The 15095-nt window shown below is 49.1% G+C and overlaps 1 pseudogene; it reads left to right on the top strand.

The window, feature by feature from the left end:
* Positions 1–11544: 11544 nt before the first annotated feature.
* LOC147112729 (transmembrane protein 200C-like) lies at positions 11545–12484 on the top strand (annotated as a pseudogene).
* The last annotated feature ends 2611 nt before the right edge of the window (positions 12485–15095 follow it).

The raw sequence follows: 15095 nt of genomic DNA on the forward strand, positions 1-15095 counted from the left end.
TTTAATTAGCGCCACCCCGGCCACAGGTAGGCCCCCCTGACCCCGTCGGACATAGCGTCTGGCGATAAGTCAGGGGTCACTACCGAAGATCACGGCCAGGGCGCAAGCAGGGCGATGACGCAGGAGGTGTTGGTGGCGCCACGCTCGGGCGCTAGTTGCTTTGTGTCCCGTTAGTGTCCTCTTATGGCGCTAACGGGAGGCGCAAAGCAACCGAATTTTTAGGCCATAGTGTAGGAGATACATTAGCAGCTATTTTTTAAATAAGAACATAAGAACTAGGAACAGGAGTAGGTCATTCGGTCCTTCGAGTCTACTGCGCCATTCAATAAGATCATGGCTGGCCTTCCACCTCAACTCCACTTTCTTGCCCTATCCCCATATCCCTTGATTCCCTTAGTATCCAACAATCTATCGATCTCTGTCTTGAATATACTCAACAGCTGAGCATTCACAGCCTTCTGAGGTAGAGAATTCCAAAGATTCACAACCCTCTGAGTGAAGAAATTTCTCCTCATCTCAGTCCTAAATGGCCGACCCCTTATTCTGAGACTGTGACCCATAGTTCTAGACGCCCCAGCCAGGGGAAACATCCTCCCAGCATTCTCAAGTCCCTTAAGAATTTTATGAGCCGTAAGTTGTGGCCCCTACGGGTACGTATGAGGTGCGCGTGCACCCGTAAGGGCTGTGCAAGTTTCGGGTTTTTGCGCGCAAAGTGCATGCGCGAAAACCCAGAACTTATGATCTGTCAAGAATTTTCTTAATAGATCCACGTATCCCCAGGAAAATGGCATTCGCGGGCGGCGAGATGGACTATTTGCCCAACTTCTGCCCAGCTATTTGCCTGTGAAATTCTTATGCCCGGTAAAAGTAGGCGCAAAACCTGCTTTTACCAGTGTAAGTTTAAAAAAACATAAAAATAAAATGTTATCACTCATTTATACATTAAAGACAGTGCAATAAGTTAAGTTTATTTTTAGCCCTGGTAAATCATGTAAATTCATTTTTCAAAAAATTAAATCTTTGTTTCATTTTAATTCATTTTAAATATGTAATAAAAAAAATTATTTGAAGTGTAGATGTATTTTTGGGGTATTCCCATTCATACTTATGGGATTTCCATACATACGGAATCCCCATAAGTATGAATGGGGATCCGCTTCTTTTATTGGTTGGGCCGGCCGACGTTATTCCAGGGGTGCTTGCGAACCGCCTGCGCCCCTGGGATACGTGGGCCTCTACCCACCGGAACCTGGAGAGACCCAGGACCGTGAATCTCCGTACCTCCCAGATCACCAGGTAGGCGGGCATTTTATTTGCGGATCGGAGGCATTTCCCCGTGGGTGGCCTCCGACCGCAAATTCAGGGCCAATATGTTTCAATGAGATCACCTCTCATTCTTCTAAACTCTAGGGAATATAGGCCTAGTCTACTCAATCTCTCCTCATAAGACAATCCCCTCATCCCAAGAATCAGTCTAGTGAACTTTTGTTGCAATCCCTCTAAGGCAAGTATATCCTCCTTAGATAAGGAGACCAAAACTATACACAGTACTCCAGGTGTGGTCTCACCAAAACCCTATATTATTGCAAAAAGACATCTTCACTCTTATACTCCAATCCCTTTGTACTAAAAAGAATCAAATAGAATGTCGGAGCTACTAACTATCTACTGAACAGAGTCTAGAAATCTGATAACGTATGAAGACGGGCGGTGCCACTGTAGGCCGAGGTTAACTCATGCTCATAAAAAGAACAAAGGCAGCACTATTATTTTGATGCGGTCTGCTGATTTAAATGATTGGAGCACAGAACCTACCATGCAACGCATTGTTTCAGGCGGTGCGCTCAACAGGAGGCCCAATCTAGCATGGTTGTAGCTTCCCTGGAGTGAGGCAGCGTTGTCTTAAAGCTAGGCTGTCATTTTAGAAAGCAGTCTTGAGCCCTTAAAGGAGAACTGCCTTCTAAAATAAAAGAAATAAAAATAATTTAAAAATAGGCAGGCCTAGAAATTCAGTTGGTTGCGCCAGCCGCTAGCGCCTTAAGAGGGCGAGAAGTGGGGTGCTAAGCGGCTAGCGACCGGGCGCGGCGCGATCTGCGCCTCTCGCGAAATTCAGATACGATTTAGCGGCGGCGCAAAACCTTTGCGCGTGCTCAGCTGCGCGCGCAGATCCTGATGTCATTTCATGGTGCAACGCTCTTTGTGCGCCCCGAACCGGAAATTCAATGGCGCCGGCCTATTGTGCGTCTGGCGCCCCCAGCGACTGGTAAAGGGGAACGGTTCCCAGTCGCTGCGGGGTGCAGGGGGCGCTAATTAAAGGGGACTCCTCCTGCAGTATAAATGGCATCCTTGTTGCTCTAATCCTTCTTTGTGAGAGATGGATATTTGGAGAGAGACAAAGGGAGAGAGCTTTCTGGTTTGACTCAACGCTCGCACAGGTACTTGTGGCTTCAGGCCAGAGCTTTGCACTTGAATTTAACTTTCAGTGCCATAGCCTTGAGTCGCCACATATAATGGGGGCTGCAATGGGTGGAAACGTTGGCTTTCTGCATTGCATTCAAAGGGCTCAGAGACGCCGTGAGAGAGTGCCAGTCATGGCCAGATGGAGAAGGGCCAACAGGCGTCGGCACAGGAGGCCTTACCCACCCAGGGTATACCGCCAGCAGTTCTCATATCTGAACATGTCTGAGAAGCAGTGTGTTCGGAGGCTGCGATTCAGAAGGGAGGTGGTCACTGAGATCTGCCTCCTGCTTCACAGAGATCTGCAGCCACAGCTGAGGAGCAGGACGTCTCTGTCGGTGGCAGTGAAGGTGACGGTGGCTCTCAACTTCTATGCCACCGGCTCCTTCCAATCCGCTACTGGGGATATTGCCAACATCTCCCAGTTCGCGGTACATTGCTGCATCCGCCAGGTGACCAATGCCCTTTTCAAAAGGAGACGTCAGTACATCTCCTTCCCCATGACCCTGGACAAGCAGCAAGAGCGTGCAATGGGATTTGGAAGAATAGCGGGCTTCCCCATGGTCCAGGGCGTAGAACTGATGAACCAGCAATGGTCAGGCCTTGCTTCAGGGCTGCAGTGTGCAGGGCATGGCAGCCAAACCAGTCGACCCTCCCCCTTTAAGAGCTGACCGGGGCCAGCGTGTCTGCCTTCATTCAGAAACTCGCCGCACCTGCGCTGCTCCCGCCCTCGGTGTTAGCGCCCCGGCTCGCCGGCTTAGCGCCTTATGATAGTCGTGCATCGCCTGCTTTAGCGCAGCAGCAACCTCTTGGGGCGATGCAACTGAATATCGGCGAAGGTGGCGCGAAGTTGCGCCAGGCGCTAAATTTAGCGAACGCCTAGCTGTAGCACCCCAAACGTGGCTATACTGAATTTCTAGGCCGCAGCCTTTAGCCCTTAGAGCTCAACTGCCTTCTGAAAAAAAATTTAAAAGAATTTCAAAGTGGCAGTCTTCAGCTCTTAAAGCTGAACTGCCTTCTGCACTTAAAAAAATTGGTAAAGGTGCTTGAGCACTAACGTAAATGGCTCAACAAGCCAGGGAAAGGGCATCCAGGGTCTCACACGCAGCACTCCAGCTTTGTGCAGGGGTCAACACAGGAAGAGAGGTCCTCTACCTACCGGGGCCAGGAGGCCCTCCAGAAGGAAGGATGTGGGACCAGATCACTGAGACGGTCACTGCCAGCAGTGTCGCCCACAGGACCTGGCTCCAGTGCCCAAAGAAGTTTCATGACCTCAGACGACTGGTCAAGGTCAGTGAATGCATCTTCAAAAGCCTCACACACTGCTCATTGCAAGACCTCCCCCCGCCCCACCCCATCACTCACCTACCATCAATCTGTACCAAACACAAGGCACACCTCATATTACTAGTTTCACCACACCCCCTTGGAGGAGACGGTGCTGGCCATTCTTGGCAGGGGTATGACTGAGCTCTTGGCCAGCGATGGGGCTGAAAGAATACAAGGTGCCGGTATCCTCATACACTATTCTCCTTCTCACATCCCACTTCCCCCTCATCCCACAGTCTCTTCTGATGTACAAGCTGTGCATGGTGTAAGCATACACCTCTTGCTTTCCCACCCTCCCCTCACCACAACCCTATCCTTCTGCCTTCCTCATTTCAGGCACCCAAGAAATCCAGTCTGCCAATCCAATGGTTGACCAAGAGGAGAGTGAAGAAGAAGAAGAGGAAAAAACACCATCACTCGATTTCACACTCCCAGCCATCAGCTCCTCAAGCTTGTCCTGCCAGGCCATCTGCAGTGTTACCCACTGAAAGTCAGCAGCCTTCCACCAGCCATGCTGCAGCTACTTGGGTAGCACTGTGTGACATCAGTAGGATAGGCAAAGGCACACACAAGACAATCACTAAGGGAATGCACAAGGGTGATTAGTTGATTTCTTGATGTCATATTGGATGCATATATGGATAAAGTTGGATTGGAAAGTTTGCTTTGTGGTGACTTTTATTTCAGTATTGTGGCCAAGAGGACACTGTGATGGTCAGTAACAGAGGGAAGGTAAGGTGTGGGACAAATGTTGAAAGAGGGATTGGGGTTGTGGTCACTGGTACTTGTGGTAAACCACTTTTATCGTTCACTATCGTTACACTATAGTTATCACTGTTATATCGTTACTCTATGGTTATCACTGTTCACACTGTTGTATCACTATACGAGGTCGCCTCTTGTCACGCTGCTATACCTGGGCTGACCACTGCTGACTCCGCCCATGACTCCACCTACCTGCCCAGGTATAAAGGTAGTCGACTGGCTGGCATTCCTCCTTGTTGTATCCGATCACCCACGAGGGTGGGCTCTGTTATTTAGCCAATAAAAACCTATAGTTACTTTCTTAACTCGTCGCTTTTCATTGGATGAATTGATAGGTATATCAATTTTATTGGCTAAATTTTAAAATGTCGACACTTGAGCAGTCAAACGACCAGCCAAACGACCAGCCAAGCGACCAGCCAGACGCCCAGCTACAACAGCCACAGCAGCCGGCCTGGCTGCGAGCCCTCAGACCACCGTACCTGGACCTAAACCCACAGGCAGCAAACTCAGCCCTCGACTTCGAACACTGGCTGAGCTGCTTCGAAGCCTACCTGGGAGAATCTGGCGTGCCTCAGGAATCCATGCTAAGAGTTCTGAATGCCCAAGTGAGCCCTAAAGTATTCGCACTCATCCGGGACCTTAAAACATATGAGGACGCCATCAACCGGCTGAAAAGAAAGTACCAAACCCCGGTAAATTCCATGTATGCCAGACACCTCCTAAGATCCCGCCCGCAACAGCCAGGAGAGCCCGTGGAGGAATTTTTACGGGTGCTACAAGCACTCGGCAGAGACTGTAACTTTAAAGCGGTAACGGCGGCAGAAAATACTGAAGACAGTGTCCGCGATGCCTTCGTGAAAGGCCTGCGGTCCGACTACTCACGGCAAAGACTACTGGAAGCAAGGGACCTCGACCTGGACAAAGCTGCAGCCCTCGCTCTCTCTCTAGAGGTGGCCCATCGGGACCTCGAGGCATACTCAAGGTACTGTAACTCGTGACCCTGGGACTTGGGACCGACCCCGACCGCGATACCCCCCGCAGCAACCCCCCTGGGACCTACCTCAGCGTCGGCGTCCCGGACCCGATCGAGACCGCCACCCCCGGTACCGGCTCCGACATCGGACCCCCGCGATCGGGCCGCCGGCTGCTTCTTCTGCGGCCAGGCGAAAAACCCGAGGTCGCGCTGCCCAGCCAGGAACTCTACCTGCTCAAACTGCATGAAGAAAGGCCACTTCGCTAAGGCCTGCAGAGGTGGATCATCAGAGGCCAGCAGTGCCTCATGCGAGCTGTGGGGGCGGCCATCTTCCTTCAAGGCAACAGAGGCCAGCATCCCCACATGTGAGTCATGGGGGCGGCCATCTTTGATACAGGCAACCGACACCAGCAGTGCCTCGTGTGAGTTATGGGGGCAGCCATCTTCTCCGCCATTTTGTCCAACCTCGTGGGAGACGCCATTTTACCCACCATGCCCGACCGCCACCGTGCCTCTAGACCCGACTACCGCCTCAACCGCAGACTACAACAACTCGCTCAGCTATACACTAGCCTCCGTCACACTGGACCAGGCCCGCCCGCATCACCTGTCCAAGTCGATGATGGACATCAAAGTAAACGGCCACGCCACGACCTGCCTGTTCGACAGCGGAAGCACGGAGAGCTTCATCCACCCAGACACGGTGAGCCACTACTCCCTCCCTGTCCTGCCAACGCGCAACCGGATCTCGATGGCATCGAGGTCACACGCCACAGACATCAGCGGCTACTGTGTTGTGACCCTGTCGGTTAAGGGTACGGAGTATAAAAATTTTAAACTCCTCGTCCTGCCCCAGCTATGCGCTGCCGTCCTACTAGGCCTAGACTTCCAATCCCACCTCCAAAGCGTCACGCTAGCATACGGCGGACCCCTCCCCCCACTCACAGTCGACAACCAGCAGATTTTAAACCGCCCACCGCGTAACACCTGCGGCCTATCCACCCTCAAGTTCCCGCCACCTTCCCTGTTCGCTAACCTCACCCCCGACTGCAAACCCGTCGCTACCAAGAGCAGGCGGTACAGCGCTGGGGACAGAGCTTTCATTAGCTCTGAGGTGCAGCGTCTCCTGAAGGAGGGCATCATCGAGGGGAGCACCAGCCCCTGGCGTGCCCAGGTCGTGGTCGTTAAGACCGGCAATAAAAACCGCCTGGTCATCGACTACAGCCAGACCATAAACAGGTACACCCAGCTGGACGCATACCCCCTTCCCCGCATATCTGATATGGTCAATCAGATTGCGCAGTACCGGGTATTCTCCACCATCGACCTTAAGTCGGCCTATCACCAACTCCCTATCCGCCCTGAGGACCGCCAGTATACAGCCTTCGAGGCGAACGGCCGCCTCTACCACTTCCTTAGGGTTCCCTTCGGCGTCACCAACGGGGTTTCGGTCTTCCAAAGGGAGATGGACCGGATGGTTGACCAGAACGGGCTGCACGCCACGTTCCCCTATCTAGATAACGTCACCATCTGCGGCCGCGACCGGCAGGACCACGATGTTAATCTGGAGAGATTCCTCCGTACGGCCCAACGGCTGAACCTCACCTACAATAAGGATAAATGTGTATTTAACACCTCGCGCCTTGCCATCCTCGGCTGTGTAGTAGAGAACAGAGTCATCGGCCCCGACCCCGAAAGAATGCACCCCCTCATGGAGCTACCCCTCCCCCACTGTCCAAAGGCACTGAAGAGAACCCTGGGGCTCTTCGCCTACTATGCCCAATGGGTGCCCAATTATGCGGACAAAGCCAGACCCCTCATGAAGTCCACATCCTTCCCCCTTACGGAGGAAGCGTGCGCAGCCTTCTCCCTCATTAAGGGAGACATTGCCAAGGCCACAATGCACGCAGTGGATGAGTCCATCCCCTTCCAAGTCGAGAGCGATGCATCCGACTTCGCCCTAGCCGCCACCCTTAACCAGGAGGGGAGACCGGTGGCCTTCTTCTCAAGGACCCTACAGGGCCCTGAGATCCGACACTCGTCGGTCGAGAAGGAGGCCCAGGCGATTGTGGAGGCGGTACGACACTGGAGGCACTACCTGGCAGGCAAACGATTTACCCTCCTTACCGACCAACGTTCGGTCGCTTTTATGTTTAATAACAAGCTGAGGGGCAAAATCAAGAATGACAAGATCTTGAGGTGGAGAATCGAGCTCTCCACCTATGATTATGATATCTTGTACCGGCCAGGTAAGCTGAACGAACCCCCCGATGCTCTGTCACGAATTACATGCGCCAGCGCGCAAAGTGATAGACTTCAGACCCTCCACAACGACCTCTGCCACCCCGGGGTCACCAGACTTTACCACTTCATTAAGGCCCGCAACCTGCCCTACTCCATCGAGGAGGTCAGGACCATGACCAGGAACTGCCAGACCTGTGCCGAGTGCAAACCACACTTCTTTAGGCCGGACAGAGCAAGCCTGATCAAGGCCACCCGCCCCTTCGAGCGCCTGAGCATCGACTTTAAGGGGCCCCTCCCGTCCTCTGACCGTAATGTGTACTTCCTCAACATTGTTGATGAGTACTCCCGTTTCCCCTTTGCCTTCCCCTGCCCAGACATGACCAGTACCACGGTCATTAAATGCCTGAATGACCTCTTCGCCTTGTTCGGGTTCCCAAACTATATACATAGTGACCGGGGCTCCTCCTTCATGAGCGAGGAACTCCGTCAGTTCCTACTAGCGAGAGGTATTGCTGCAAGCAGGACCACCAGCTACAACCCCCGAGGGAACGGCCAGGTGGAAAGAAAGAACGCGACGGTATGGAAGGCCGTCCTCTTAGCCTTAAAGTCTAAGGGCCTCCCAACCTCCCGCTGGCAGGAAGTCCTCCCGGCAGCGCTGCATTCCACCCGGTCACTACTTTGCACTGCCATCAACGCCACCCCCCATGAACGAATGTTTGCTTCCCCAGGAAGTCGACTACGGGAACCACGCTACCAACCTGGCTGACCTCTCCGGGGCCCGTCTTGCTGCGAAAGCACGTGAGGGCCCATAAAATGGACCCCCTGGTTGAGAGGGTGGACCTCCTGCACGCCAACCCCCAGTACGCCTATGTGGCATACCCAGACGGGCGGGAGGACACAGTCTCCTTACGAGACCTCGCACCCTCGGGCACTCCGGAGACACCACCTTCACCCCCCCCCCACCACCCCCCCAATTCCAGCCCAGGTAGACGGCATGCCGGAACCCCACGAGCCTTCGCCGGCCACGCAGACACCAGCATTAACACCGGATAATGCAACACCGCCGCTGCGACGATCAGAAAGGCTTACGAGGCCTCCGGACAGACTGACATACCAGAACTGGTAGTACACTTCACCCCGCCGGACTCAAATCTAAACAAGGGGTGAATGTGGTAAACCACTTTTATCGTTCACTATCGTTACACTATAGTTATCACTGTTATATCGTTACTCTATGGTTATCACTGTTCACACTGTTGTATCACTATACGAGGTCGCCTCTTGTCACGCTGCTATACCTGGGCTGACCACTGCTGACTCCGCCCATGACTCCACCTACCTGCCCAGGTATAAAGGTAGTCGACTGGCTGGCATTCCTCCTTGTTGTATCCGATCACCCACGAGGGTGGGCTCTGTTATTTAGCCAATAAAAACCTATAGTTACTTTCTTAACTCGTCGCTTTTCATTGGATGAATTGATAGGTATATCAGTACTGCAGGCGGATGATTTGATCCCGGATATCCCGGCCAGAAAGGGGCTATCTGGGTTGCAGCCTTCCTTCCGCTTCCTCCTCGTCTACGTCTTCCTCTTTGGCTTCTTCCTCTTCCCTCTGCGAGCAGCTTGTCCCCTTTGCTGCCTCTGCTTCATCTCCATGTGCCCCCCAGGACTGTGAGCAAGTGGTCTTCGCAGAGGCAAAATACTGTGGATGCTGGAAATCTGAAATAAAAGCAGTCGATGCTGGAAATACTCAGCAGGTCAGGCAGCATCTCGACCTGAAACAATGGGGCAGAAATTCCTCCCCAAACGCGTGAGTACGGAAGGGGTACTCACGCGTCTGGCCGGAGGAAATGCCGGTTTTCAGCATGCACAGCGCATGCGCTGAAAACCAGCATTTCCTCTCCTCTAACCCAAGAGGTGAAGAGGCTAGCGCGTGCGCTGTAGGGAGCAGTGCGTGCGTCTTGGATTTCCTCTGTTTTGGGGGATTTGTGCATGTCTAAAGGCCTCCGGTCTTTACGCTTGTAAAAAGCACACGTAATTATTTATTTTTACAGGTAAGTGGTGTTTTAGTGTAATTTAGATTTTTTTTTCCACAGGTTTATTATTTTAAAGAATCTACAATAAGGTAAGTTTAGTTTTAGACCCTTTTTATTAAAAATTTATTTTTTTCAAAAAAAAAATTATTGTTTAAATTATTTTTTTAAACTTATTTATACTTAATTTAATGATTGGGATGTTTTTTAAATTTTTATTTAAAGTTTAAATAGTGTTTTGGGCCCCCATAGTTTTCATGAGTTTGACAGTTCTTACACTCAAACTCATGAATGAACCTTCCCCTCCCCTGATTGGTTGTACAGTGCTCACCTGATCCCAGCCGGCACATCGCACTAACTACGCCGCTGGATCAGGTAAGCACTGCGCGCTGACATCTGAACCGGGCCTGTGACAGGAAATGCAAGCAGGCCCGGGCTTCAGATGTCAGCGCGCAGGGTGAGTGCAAATCGGGGGCTTGCACCCGCGGGAAGCCCCCGACCCGAATTTTTGGCCCATTAATTCTGTTTCTCTCTCCACAGATGCTGCCTGACCTGCTGAGTATTTCCAGCATTTTCTGTCTTCTCAGAGGCTTTCCTTTACCATCCAAAGCCTTCCAAGCATCGAGCAGCACTCCCTGCACACTTTAACAACTTTTTAAATGTATTTCACCAAGCCACTACTTCAATAAAATATTTTTTTAAAGTCCAAAAGCTGAAATCCAAACTTACCTGAAAGATGTGCGTGTCCCTTTAAGAAGTGCTGACAGCGTCTCTTCAGGGCTGCTACACGCACTTCTTTCTGTGTGTATTTAGGGCGTTATGGCGTGTGAGAACGTCCAAAATAGCAGTCGTGGCGTCAAATCAGGCGTTGAATGTCGATTGACGTCACGATATGCTCATTTAAATTTGAGAGGCCAGCGCTGTCAACGGCAACGCTATGGCCCTCACCAAAATGGCGGCTGCCGTGTCCCGCACCGGAAGCGAGGAGGCCGCCATTTCTTCAACAAAACCGGCCTTAATGGCCGGCGCTACAATGGGGAATTTCTAGGCCTAGATCTCTTGAACAGATACCAACAGTACCTTGAATAAACAGCCAACTATGTAGGTGATATACTGGATAAGTAATTGCAACATGTTTTACTACAATATATCGCGGATATTTCACTATTCTCCAATTACAGAATTAAAGAAAGACTTGCATTTATAGAGCACCTTTCACAACCACAGGATATCCCAAAGTGCTTTACAGCCAATGAAGTACTTTTTGAAGTGCAGTCACTGTTGTAATGTAGGAAATGCGGCAGCCAATTTGCGCACAGCAATGTGTTAATGATCAGATAATCTGTTTTAGTGATGTTGGTTTAGGGATAAATATTGACCAGGACACAGGGGAGAACTCCCCTGGCTCTTCTTCGAAATAGTGCCATGGGATCTTTTACATCCACCTGAGAGAGCAAACGGGGCCTCGGTTTAACGCCTCATCTGAGAAACGGCACCTCTGACAATGCAGCACTCCTTCGGTACGGCACTGGATTGTCAGCCTAGACTTTGTGCTGAAGCCTCTGGATTGTGGTTTAAACTCACAACCTCCTGACTCGGAGGTGAGAGTGCTACCAACTAAGCCACGGCTGACAATCCTCCTTATGCCACGTGAGCTGTCTTTCACTCCTCCATAGCATGTACATTATTAATTCACTAATTAACATTTTTTCTTTCAGGTATATCTGTTAAGTGGATCGATCATGATAGCAACAGGAAGTCTTCTTCGTATTGCAGCCAGGACAAATGATTCCTTCCAATCTTGTGAGCTTGCCAATAAACACAGAAGGAAAGTATCCAAAAAGAACAAGAATGATATGGTAATGGTGAAAGCCAAGTTGAAGTTGTGTTCCGTTTCAGGACTGATTACTGCCTTTGGGATCTTGGTCATGTTGGGGGGCATTGCAATGGTAGTAATGGGCTATTGGCCCACGGCCTACAAGATTTCTGAAACAGATGCAGTGTCTCGTAACACCAGCAGCAATAGTACGACAGCAGAGACAACAACTTTGGAGATTATTTCTGAATTTGTAGCCAGCTACATGCAGTCTGAAAAGCTGAAGATTTTAGGACCACTGGTTATGGGAATTGGCATATTTCTCTTTATCTGTGCTAATGCAGTTCTTCATGAAAACAGAGATAAGAAAACTAAAGTAATTAATATGCAAGATATTTACTCCACAGTGATAGATATTCACAGTATAAAGAAAAAGGAATATGGACGTTTTAATGGATTTGTGAATTATGTGCAGTGCAAAAGCATCGACAATCTCAAGTCTCCAGATCCTTACGATGCAGTAATATTGGCTAAAAGTTCCTGTCAGATACCTACTGCAGATGGTGTAAAAAAAGTTTGATTCAATGTAGAACCCAAGAGAAAATAACAATAATTTTGCAAAGGAGCAGGAACTTGATCACAAGAACAAGATATTATCATGGACACTGTTCAGTATTTGCAGAGACAGAATCAGTGCAAATGAATGAGAGAAGATGCCTGGACTAAATGGCACCAAATCCCTTGTTACTTCTTCCATTGATACACCCACACTCCCCATAATAAAAATGAACAATTTCATTCACACTGAGGAAGACACCAGATCTGCCAAAGATGATAATGAAGCACAGATGTCAAAAAATTATTAATAAATTCAGTAAGACTTGCTCTATAATGTCTCTGATCACAGAGAAGCTGTTGGATACATTTCAAGAGGTTGTGCCCCAGCTAATCACCTTTTAAACAATACAGATGGCATCAAGGCTGTGACTTCAAATGTTCTATGGTTAGGTAATACCCAACTGGTAACCACCAAAGTCTGCCCCTACATGAGTCTCAGGCAGAGGTTTCATAAGGAATGGGGCTCCAATGTTTTATCCGCTCACTTCATCTCTCCAGACCTTCCACCAGAACAATGTAGGGTGAAAGGAGACATTCAAGCTGCTCAAAGTTAGATCACACCAACAGTAAAGGCCCGATTTTAACTTGGGTCAAGGTTCGGATGAGCGGGGCAGGCGGCAAGCCTCAGCTTGCCTGAGGCCCGGGTGGTTTTAACTCCCGAGCCTCATCTGCATGGGTTAGTCAGTCTCCCGCCTGAACCCAGTGGGCAGTGTTAACACGAAACAGGATTTCAGGTGGCAGGAGACCGAGGGAACGGTCCCTGGCACTCAGGTAAATGGTTGTGGGGGGGGGGCGGAGAGGGGGGTGGTGAATGAGAGGGCATCAGGTCGGGGAGGAGGAGGCCAACCCAGAGCAGGGGAGGCCCAGGGTTTCCCTGTGGGGCCCAGAGGAGCACTTCTGCTCCTCCTGGAACCACAAGGAGACAAAAAAATGAAAATGACTGTTTTTTCTGGGTCTCTTTTGGCCCCGGATCTACTTGCTGCAGGTTTTACTGGCGGCTCCGTCACTGGGTGGAACTGGCATGACTCTTAGTTAAAATTGCATTGGAGTCCAAATTGTGTCATAGGAGCCCATTTAAATATGCTCATGAAGCCCCTGCCTACCTGTATTGGGTGTCTCGGCCTCCTCTGACAAGTGCGAGGTTGAAGTGGCGGCAGTGGGGAGCACATCAGGAACACAGCAGTAAGTTTGCAACCACTATTTTAGCCACATGCCTGCCCCATTGCTGTCAGGCGGGCAGGGTTAAAATCAGACCTTAAGAGCCAACATTATCTAAGGTGAAAAAAAGTACTCCTTATAGTGTATTAATGTTCTTATGTTCTTATTAAGCCGCCAGAAGCTTTAGACAAGCCTGATGGTTACAGTATAGAGACTTCAGAAAAGACAGCAACTACCAGTGTACCAGTGGTTAAACCATAGTGACTAGTATGGAAACAGCACACAAACATTGAGAAATTGGTGAATTCCAAATTGTACAGTAGCCTAAAGATGATCAATAGTGATGAATTTCAGAATGCGTCATCCTGCATCATCAGTCACAAAAGCATCCACATTAAACACACTGAAAGTTATTAAAAAACTACTGGTAAACCACATAGTTACTTGTCATTACAGATTACTGAAATTTAATCAAGCTCCAAAGACTCGCAGATCATTTGTTATTCAGCAAGCTTCTTTAGTTGCTGTCAAGTGTAAATGCAGTAAATCATTTCAGTAAATCAGTAAGAGTTTTTAATATCACCAATTAGGAGCGTTGGCTGCACTAGGTTTGTAGAGATTTCCAGCTTGGATGGATTACATATCTTGAATTCATATTGTAATATCAGGTCCTGTAAACTGAAGGAGGGAACTAACAGAGGACATTGTAAGCTTCATACAAAATGCTGGCAATTCTTCCACAGTCTCTGAGTTCTGAAATGACTGGTGAAAACAGATTTAATTTTAAATACTTGAGACGGTACAAAATATATTTTTGTGCTGTGATACGACCAATTTTAAACTGCAATAATATTTAGCCCATTGTTTTATTTGGGCCTTTTCATTCTGTGTATTAACTTTTGAGCATGTTGAATGCAATGATGACTTTCCATTGTATTTTTTTTAATTGTTATTCATTCAAGTGTTTTGTACATTGTTAGCTTCTGGAAGATACAAATATTTATCTTAAAGAAAAATAATGTTAATTTAATGCATTTGTCTTCATGTGCAGTTACTGATACCCATTCTTAACAATAAAGATTTCTAGAAAATATTTGGGGTTAACTTTCCAAGGCCTAGAAATTTGATTAAGCCTGAAAATGGTCGGTGCCACCGCAGGCCAAGGTTAACGGTCCCCCACAAAAAGAGCGCCGGCAGCACCGGTATTTTGGTGCCGCCTGCTGACTTAAATGAGCAGAGCGCAGAAGCTCCTGTGCAACATGCTCTTTCAGGCGGTAAGATCAGCAAGAGGCCGAAGGCCGGGTCTAAAGGATCTGTGCGGCATTCTCGGGGGATCGTGATTTCTTAAAGTGAAGTGCAATGTTTCCGGTTATGTTTCTCGGTTGACAGAGAGGGTATGCAAGATAAATGAAAGCATGAAAATAGACTAATCTGTCAGATTTTAAAGAATGCAACCAATATTTCTGGTTCTACTCCCTAAAATACAAATAAAAGCAACCTATTCTTTTAATACACATACATAGTGAATAAGCTTTGTTATTACAGAGGCTTTACACTGTAAGTCTTTTTAGGGGTCTATCTCTCTAGAAAGCACTTCTAGATAAGCATTTTGAAAGGGCGGTGATGTACTGGAATTGAGAGATTTGTTTGCAATACTGGATGTCAGAGCCGGCATAGGTGATCCATGATTCCTCCCTGAAT

Source organism: Somniosus microcephalus, chromosome 9 (assembly GCF_052327205.1).
Source record: "Somniosus microcephalus isolate GS21.2 chromosome 9, FLI_Smic_1.0, whole genome shotgun sequence".
Lineage (NCBI taxonomy): Eukaryota > Metazoa > Chordata > Chondrichthyes > Squaliformes > Somniosidae > Somniosus > Somniosus microcephalus.